Genomic DNA, 9,199 nt, shown 5'->3' on the forward strand with positions numbered 1-9,199 from the left:
CATTCAAAAGGAACAACAGAGAGCAGTCTCAGCTAGATTTCTCACAGACAAAGAATAAAGATATAAATTTTCTTAGTAAGCAATAGTAATGGTGTGAGGAGTGGGCATACTTCTGGCAGAGTAATGGGTAAATAAAGTCATCAAAGTAATCAGAGAATGCAATAGGATAATGAAGCTTAGACCAGTCTTAGGAAATATACTAGCAACATTTTTCTCTGCATGTGCTTCTCAGTCAGAACTGGTAGATGAACAAAAGAACAAATTTTGCGGAATTCTTGGAAGCGAATGACAATAGCATTGTTTTATTTTTTTTATGATTTGTGACTTTAACAAGCATGTTGGACAGCACTCTACTGGATTCCATGGTAAATATGTAGACTATAGCTTTGGTTCTAAAAATGAGGAGGACACAAAGCTGTTGAAGTAATGCAAATGGCCTGACAATCTGCAACACTAACTTTAAGAAACCAGTCAGTCACCTGATCACTTATCAATCCATCATGCACACAAGCTAGATTGACTACATTCTTTCTAGAAAACAGGATATATGGTTGTAAATGTAAAGTCCTTCCCTGATAAAGAATGTGCAAATCAACATAAGTGAGTAGTTAGTGACTTCAGACTTAGAGCTGGAAGGATTCAGAGACACAAACAAATCTGGAAAAGGAAGATGTGGAAGTTTAAAGAACTATTGAACAATCAGAAATTTTAAAAAGTATTAGCTGAAACATTTGACAAGAAGGAGCAGAGATAGAGATGGAACAACTGACTGAGGGCTACAGACCAGAGCTGTGACTGATGCAAAATTTCAACCAGAACAAGGGTGATGAGGTGGTAAAACAGTGAGATAGACAAAGCGATAAAAGCAAACAAACATGCTTAGAAAGACTGAAAGAATAGAGTTAGTAGAGAATTATAATAGGTTACTAATGAGCTAGGTGATAGGTTTATATAGCAAAGGTAGAAACAGAAAGTAAGGGGTTTGCAAATGTTCCACAGCATGAAAACCAGAAACATGATATGTTCCAGACTGTAAAGCAATGTATCAGAGAAAATTGAGACATTGTAGTGGAGAGGTGTGTACAAACAGATAATGGCATACGTGTACTCAGTGATCCTGAAGAGAAATAGGAATGAAAGTGCTCTTACAAAACGGCAATTAAATGTGGAAAATGCATGGAAGAAAGATGTTCCCAATATAGACTTAACAAAGAGTTCAGCTGTTCTAGTTGACAGCAGCATGACAAATAAAGCAGTTAAGGATTAAAATATCTGGTGGAATAAGATATAGCCTAGACACTCATATAATTAATCAGGTTGTAGAGGAAGATGTCATATCCATGAGTGGTGTAGCTGTATCATAACTGCTATAAGGGTAAAGGAGTTGTCCTCAAGAGGAAAGAAATTACAGAAGTATCAAATTGATGTACCAGGTCATGAAAGTTGTGGTAAAAATTGCAGCCTGATTAATTACAGAGTTTAGACTAGATGAGAAACAGTTTGGTTTGGTTTGGTGCCAAGAAAAAGTACTATGGATGGTCTCTTCCTGGTGAAGCCCCTGCAAAACTATTTATCTAAAAGTAAGCTACTATATTTAGCATTTGTTAACCTGGAGTAAGCCTTCTAAAGTGGTCACTGGGGAAGTTAGGGACAGACAAATGGTAGTGAAAGCCATACAAACCATGCATGGAGGTGCAGTCAGTATTGTGAAATTTACTAAGTACAAGACAAATTTAGTGTGTAGGTACAATTTCATGAGGGCTTCATTCTCAGTCCTCTTCTATTCACCATAGTCCCCACCATATTCATCACAGGAGCTTAAGAATGGTTACCTGTGGGAAATGCCAAATGTTGATGACTTTGTTCTTATAGCTGACTGTCGTAGAATTAGAAAAGAAATTCCTGGTGTGGAAGCAAAGCTTGGAATCAAAGGGCCTCAAAGTTAATTTAGCAAAGATCAAAGTTTTAGTGAGTAGGAAAACAGACAGAACTTCCATCAAAGAAATGGCTTGCTCATTGCATAGAAGAGGCAAAGGTAGAAATTCCATATGGTGTATCAAATGCAAAGTATGGACACACAAGAGGTGCAGAGGCATCACAGACAGGTTAACAGAGAATGTAGAATTTGTATGTGGCAAATGTGCAGGAGCACTAAGCACTAAGAACACACAGCAAATAGACTTCCTCAAATCCCCGGGAATATCCTTACATGTAGGAGATAGCTTCTTTTACCTAGGTAACTTAAATTAATAGTGGAAGAGGATGTTCTGAAAGTGTAGTTGCTAGAAAAAGGATAACATGGAGAAAGTTCAGCAAGCTATTACTTAAACTGGTAATAAAAGATTTCTATCTCAGAGTGAAAGATAGATTGTGTGATGCTTATATAGAAATAGCAATGCTACATGATTGTGAGATATAGACCCTGAATGCAGAGGACTTGAGAAGACTAGAAAGGAATGAAGCTAGCATGCTCCATTGGATGTGCAATATCTGAGTGCATGAACAACAAAGAACAAATGAGTTGAGAGAGAAAATTGGGTATAAATGGAATCAAGTGTAATGTGCAAGGGATATATATGTGATGTGTATGGATAAGGACAGCTGTATATATATATATATATATATATATATATATATATATATATATATATATGTGTATATATATACACGTGATGTGTATGGATAAGGGCAGCTGTATATAAAAGTGCTGACAGCTTAAAATGGGTAGAGTTTCTGGACGAGAGAGAACAAGAAAGACAGGGCAAAGTAGTGAAGTCTGATTTCAAAACTTTAAACCTCACAGATGAGATAACAAAAAAACCCAGGGTGATTGGTGATATGTGATGCTCAAAATGAATCACACATCTTAGCAAAACTGAAGCATAATGTGTATATGCACAACTGGGTCCCTTGCCCAGTTTTCTCCTCAAGCCTTCTCCTCATCATCCCTTTATTATTGATCCTTTCATCATTTGCCTAACTGCTATATTCTGCTGTGCAGTTCAATAAGAGCAGAAATACATATTTCATCAACTTTTTCTGTGATATCAGTTATCTTTCTCACTACCAGGAACCACTTCATTCAACATCCGTTTTTTGTTATTATCATGGTCCCTCTCCACTCCCATTTTACACAGATCTTTTTGTGCTACCAAATTATCTCTTCTCTGAACCACTTTCTGTTGACTCACCCTATCACCATGCATCTCCCACTTTACCCACACACTACATTTGTCTCTCAAACTCTAAAACCTATCCCCCAACACATTATCTCTCTTTCCCTCATCCTTCCCCTGTCTACTGCATTATTACTATTCTGTTACTCTTCACCCCTTGCTGTCCTACCAGTCATCACCTGTTCTTCTCTACCTTCCTCTAACTCATATATATCATCAACTACCCTTCCACCTTTGTTCATCATTCATTATAATCACCACCTGCTTCTACCTCATCTCTAACCATCTTTCACCTCAAAGGTTCACCCCAACACCTTGTACACACCATCTTTATTTCTCTCTTTTGTTTCACCTTGATTACTCACACCCATTCTTGTATAATGAGAGTAGCCAAGAATTTCCTCTACAACAAAAAGTTTGCTCCAGTCCTTTCTTTCATACTTTAACATCACCTAGCATAAATCCACCTCCCTCTCTACCAAACCCCACTCAGTCGAAGGGGATGTTAGTCTTGTGAGCTATATAGTAGTACAGGTACCAGAAAAAAATGCTAAATACATTCTGTAAAGTTTTTGGCATTAAAAGGGCAATAGTCATAGAAACCATGTCAAAGCAGACATTGAAGCACAACATGTTCCTACATCGTAATGGATTCTATTGAACCAGCCAACCGATGCCAGCATGAAAGACAGATGGTAAAAGATGAGGATGATAATTTGAATGTATAAATTTGGTAAAGAAAAAATATTGTCAACTGATGATATAGTTGCAATGGTAACAATAACTCATAACATATATGTGCTTGTCCAAGAGAAATCTTATTAAGTGATCGTGAGAATTACAATACATGAAACTGAGAAGTGAGAAAATCATAATAAACAAATTCATATGTAATTTTCCTTGTACATTAACTGCCAACTATACATCATTGGTTGATTTATTCTGAATATTAACTGATATATTAACAAAGAAGACAGTAATATACAAATGTAATGTAAATATATATTAACAGTTTGACAGAGAACAGTTGTGGTTTTAACCACTCTGAAGCTGAGTGAAACTGAATTAGGTCAAAATTATAATCATTCATTTGTTAAATCCACATGTTCTTTACAGTAGTTTTAACTCCATAATTGTTGCAGAGCAAACCTTGAAAAATGTTCTTAGTTAAAAATGTTCTCTCATTGCTTTCAGTCATTGGGTTGTGGTCATGTTGGAGCCTAGCCTTCAAGAAGTTATTTGATCATACAGTTTGCTACTTATTTTAACTGTTGCATTAGGAGATATAAGAGGACATCATAGAAACAGTACTGGTTTGAGACCACTGTAAAGATAAACACACATATGTACATGCACACACACATGCATACACATTAGACATAGGTTAGACATGCACGCGAGCGCATGTGTGTGCAAAACCCATGCTAGAATGGATAAAATGGACATAAAAATTATGATAATCATCATCGTCAACATCATTTTACACCCACTTCACAATCTAATATTGGTTGGACAAGTTATCCCAGCCTGAGTTCTTATGCATTGTTACTGTCCATCTAGACAGGTCAAGAGACCACACCTTACACATACATTCTATTTTTGGCATAGCTTCTTGAACTGGCTACCCCTCCTAACATCAGTCACTATAGAGAGTGTACTATGTGAATATTATAATGGCACCAGCACTAGAGACGCTGCCATGTTCTCAAAAAGACAAGTCTCAATGGTCTGCTTGACCTTACATTGTTTCTACTCATTCACCAACTACTTAACACCAACCAGCACCTCCTTTCTACTCTACAAGATAAAAGAGTTCTTACTCCTTTATGTTGTCTCCATTTAACTAAGGAAATGTGACCAAGAGAGTGAATAGAAGAGAAGGTATTTGTGGGAAATGATCTGAAGAGACAGAGAGAAAGAAGTGAGAATATGGTGGGAGGAAACAAAGTGATTAGGATAACAGTGTGGTAGAGGAGGGAAATTTAGGAGAGACAGAGCCAGAAGGTAAAAAGAGAGTGCAAGAGAGAGAGAAATGGCAAAGTGTAATAAGAGAGAAACAGTAATTACAAAGAAACACTCTTACAGCTATACATTTGGTGTAAGAGAATGAAGGATGAACATCATCATCATCATCATTTAAAGTCTGTTTTCCATGCTGGCATGGGTTGGACGGTTTGACAGGAACTGACAAGGCCAGGAAGCGCACTAAATTCCATTGTCTGTCTTGGCAGTTTCTATAGCTGGATGCCCTTCCCAATGCCAACCACTATACAGATTGTACTGGGTGCTTTTTACATGGCACCAGCACCAGTGCTTTTTACTTGGCACCAGCACTAGTGCTTTTTATGTAGCACCATCACCAGTGCTTTTTACATGACATCATCACCAGTGTTTCGTTATGTGGTGCAGAAATATTTGGTGGCAACAGAGTGTGATTGATATTGATAACAATAACCTGCAGATGGTGAGCTAGTAAGAGAAAGAATGAGTAATAAATAGTCAAGACAATGATGGCAAGAAAATGATGAATGTCAATAAACAAAGCGAGATTAAGGAAAGGAATTGATTTGATGCAATCCTCCATTACTCAAGCATTGTGACAGAAAAGAGAGAGGGGAGAAGAAAGATATAAATAAGTGGTAGGTGAATATTGAGCATGAACAGATCTAAAATTTCCTCTCATTCTCTGAGTAAGTACAAACTAGAAGACAGCACAATAGACAGACAAGAAGATATTAAATAAACAAGAGTGGCATATGTATATATCATCATCATCATTGTTGTTCAATGTCTGCTTTCCATGCTGGCATGGGTTGAACGGTTTTACTGAGGGTTGGCAAGCCAGAAGGCTGCACCAGGCTCCAATCTGATCTGGCAAAGTTTCTACAGCTGGATGCCCTTCTTAACGCCAACCACTCCGAGAGTGTAGTGAGTGCTTTTTACGTGCCACCGGCACGAAGGCCAGTCAGGCAGTACTAGCATCGACCACGCTGGAATGGTGATTTTTACATGTCACTGGCACGAGAGCCAGTCAGGCGGCACTAGCAATGACCACACTTGAATGGTACTTTTTACGTACCACCAGCACAGATGCTAGTTAGGTAGTATATATATATATACACACACACACACACACACACACACATAGAGAAGTTTTTGTTCTGTGAGTTACTTGGTGCCTTCACTTGTGTCAATGCCATGGGAGAAGCACCCAGTATACACTGTAAAGTGGTTGGCATTTGGAAGGGCAACCAGCCATAAAAATCATACCAAACCAGACAGTGGAGCTTGGTGCAGTCCACTGGCTTACCTGTCAAACCAACTCTTCCATACCAGTATGGAGAGTAGATATTAAATAGTGATTATATATATATATATATATATATATATATATATATATATGTATATATATACACACACACACACATAACTAGTTCAAATATGTTTGAGAAATAAAGGCTTTTCACAGCAGTATGTCAAGTAAAAAGAATTCACACACATAAGCACAAATACACTCATGTATGTGTGTGTGTATATACGCATACATAAATATGTTAGTTATATAGTTAGTTAGGGTACATCCCAGCTGTTTCCTTTTGAAGCACATATGTTCATTCCTTTATTACAACCAATATGTATCTATGGTAACTGCTGTATGTTAGTCAAAATACATATTAAAATTGAAAATTATGGAAATACTATTTGCAGAGTTATTGCATAACAAAACAGGAAAGTGGAAATTTTTTGATATTATTTATTCTCCATTTGGATGTTTCTCTAAAGGATATTTTTTTCCAGCTAAAGATGATTATATAAAATTCTTCTGTCCAAAGATCTTCTAATAGGAAATTCCTTACATGTCTATCTAACATGTAAATCTTTGTAATTCCTATTAGAAAATGAATTATGTTAGATAGACATGTAAGGAATTTACTATAAGAACATCTTTGGACAGAATCGTTTTATATAATCTGGTGTGGCCTCCCAGCTTGCCAGTTCTCAGTCAAACCATCCAACTCATGCCAGCATGAAAATGGATGTTAAGCGATGGTGATGATCTTTAGACGGAAAAGAATTATCCTTTAGAGAAAAATCCAAATGTATTTTTTGAATTTTAGAGGTTAACAATTGTAAGCGGTAAAAAGTATAAATAGATATTCTTATTTCAACTAAAGAAGAATATATAAAATAAAATTATTCTGAAGATTTTCTAATAGGAAATTTTTTACATGTCTATCTAATATGTAAATCTTTGTAATTCTTATTTGCAAAAGAAACGTGTGTAATGGAGAATAAATTATGCTAAAAATTTCCTGTTTTATATATGTTAGTTATATTTTGTAACAATTTACTGAAGTTGAAAATGTTGATTACAATTTACTGAAGTTTCATCTTTTGAATCATCAGATTGAAATGAAGAAGTATTTGTAAAATAGTTAGCAGTTAAGGGAAAATGAAAGATAGAGGAACAATGAAAGTAGAGAGTGGAAGTATGAGAGAAATGAGCAAAGAGAACAGAGTAAAAAGCAGATTTAAACTCTTAAAAGAAAACTAGTGAATTGAAAGGAATCAGTGGGCTAGCATGTGGTCTTCCTGTTATTAAAACTGTCACATTGGTGAAACATTTGAGCAGAGATCAGTTGGAAGGGAAAATTCACTCATTGATTATTTTCTACTATTTGAGCATTTAAATTGTTTATGCATACAAGGCACCAACTCTGAATGGTGATTAAGAAAGGGGAAAAATATTTCATAGCATTCAAAAATACAAGGCATACATAACCTATTTGAAAGGTTATTCTCCTTTTGATGTCATAGTTTTACTTATTAGATTTCATATTCCAAATAAATACAAACAAATTCATTTGTTCTGCTAAATTGATTATGAAAAGAATAAAATTGTTGATTTTTTTTAAAGGTAGTAAGGGTTGATTTGGAGCAGATTTGGCTGCTATTTCTAGCATGTCATTGCTAACTGTCAAGAATAGGAGCCAGATCTTCTGTTAATGTCCCCTAGAATCCTATTAAGGATGTGATATATTCCCCTTTTAAGTAATGTCATGAAACCACGCCTAAACGAACATTAATCTCGAGGCAATAGCTGGATGTTCTTGGTAACAGCAAAGTCTGATAAAGGGCTGCACAAACTGGAGGAATGGCCTACAATCAAAATTACTTAAAAAGTTAACACGATAGCAATGTTAATGTTATCAAGTCAACAAGTTAGCAAAACGGATACCGCATTAGCTGAGTTCAAATTCTGCAAAGGTCAGCTTTTCCAATTATTCCTCTTATGTCAGTTCAATTGATTACATCCAAATGTCCCACACCCTTCCCCAAAAAAGCCTGCAATATTTTACCAAGGTAAGAAATCAATATTATTATTATTATTATCATTATTATTAAAGCAGTGAGTGGGCAGAATCATTAGCACAAGGACAAAATGTTTAGCAGTATTGCATTTATCTCTATGTTCTGGGTTCAAATTCCTCTGAGGTCAAAACTTTATCCTTCATCCTTTTCAGATCAATGAACTGAGTACCAGTTAAGTACTTGGGACAAAATGCAATTGATTAGCCCCCTTCCCCAAAATTTCAGGCCTTCTGCCTAGACAGGACGATTATTATTATTATTATTATTATTATTATCAAGGTGACATTCTTGCTGCAAAGGCAAAAACTTTAAGGTAATTAGCTTCATCCCTCCACAAACAGGACTACAGCCCTGTCAAAAACAATTTTACCTTTTATCTCTCTTGGGTCAATAAGGCAAGTACCTGAACTACACTGATTCAATTCAATTATGTAACCTTCTCTTACAAAACTTGGCTGTTTGCCTAACTAAGAAACCAATGATGCTATTATTACTAATAAATCTGAAACTTAAAGCCTCTTGACGTTTCCACAGCTAGTTATATATCAAGTTGTTAAACATAAAGATTGAGTAAACTAGAAAGTATATCTAAAACCATAGTATATTTTCTCCCAAAATTATGAATTCTTTGTTCCAACAATCACATTCTA

At 35.9% G+C, this 9,199-nt stretch overlaps 1 protein-coding gene across 4 annotated transcripts in view; it reads right to left on the reverse strand.

The window, feature by feature from the left end:
* The window catches only part of LOC106871906 (DCC-interacting protein 13-alpha), a 58,548-nt gene that overhangs the window by 45,751 nt on the left and 3,598 nt on the right, over positions 1-9,199 (reverse strand). The window lies entirely within an intron of this gene.

This window comes from Octopus bimaculoides, chromosome 2 (genome assembly GCF_046866305.1).
Source record: "Octopus bimaculoides isolate indiv1 chromosome 2, ASM4686630v1, whole genome shotgun sequence".
Classification (NCBI taxonomy): domain Eukaryota; kingdom Metazoa; phylum Mollusca; class Cephalopoda; order Octopoda; family Octopodidae; genus Octopus; species Octopus bimaculoides.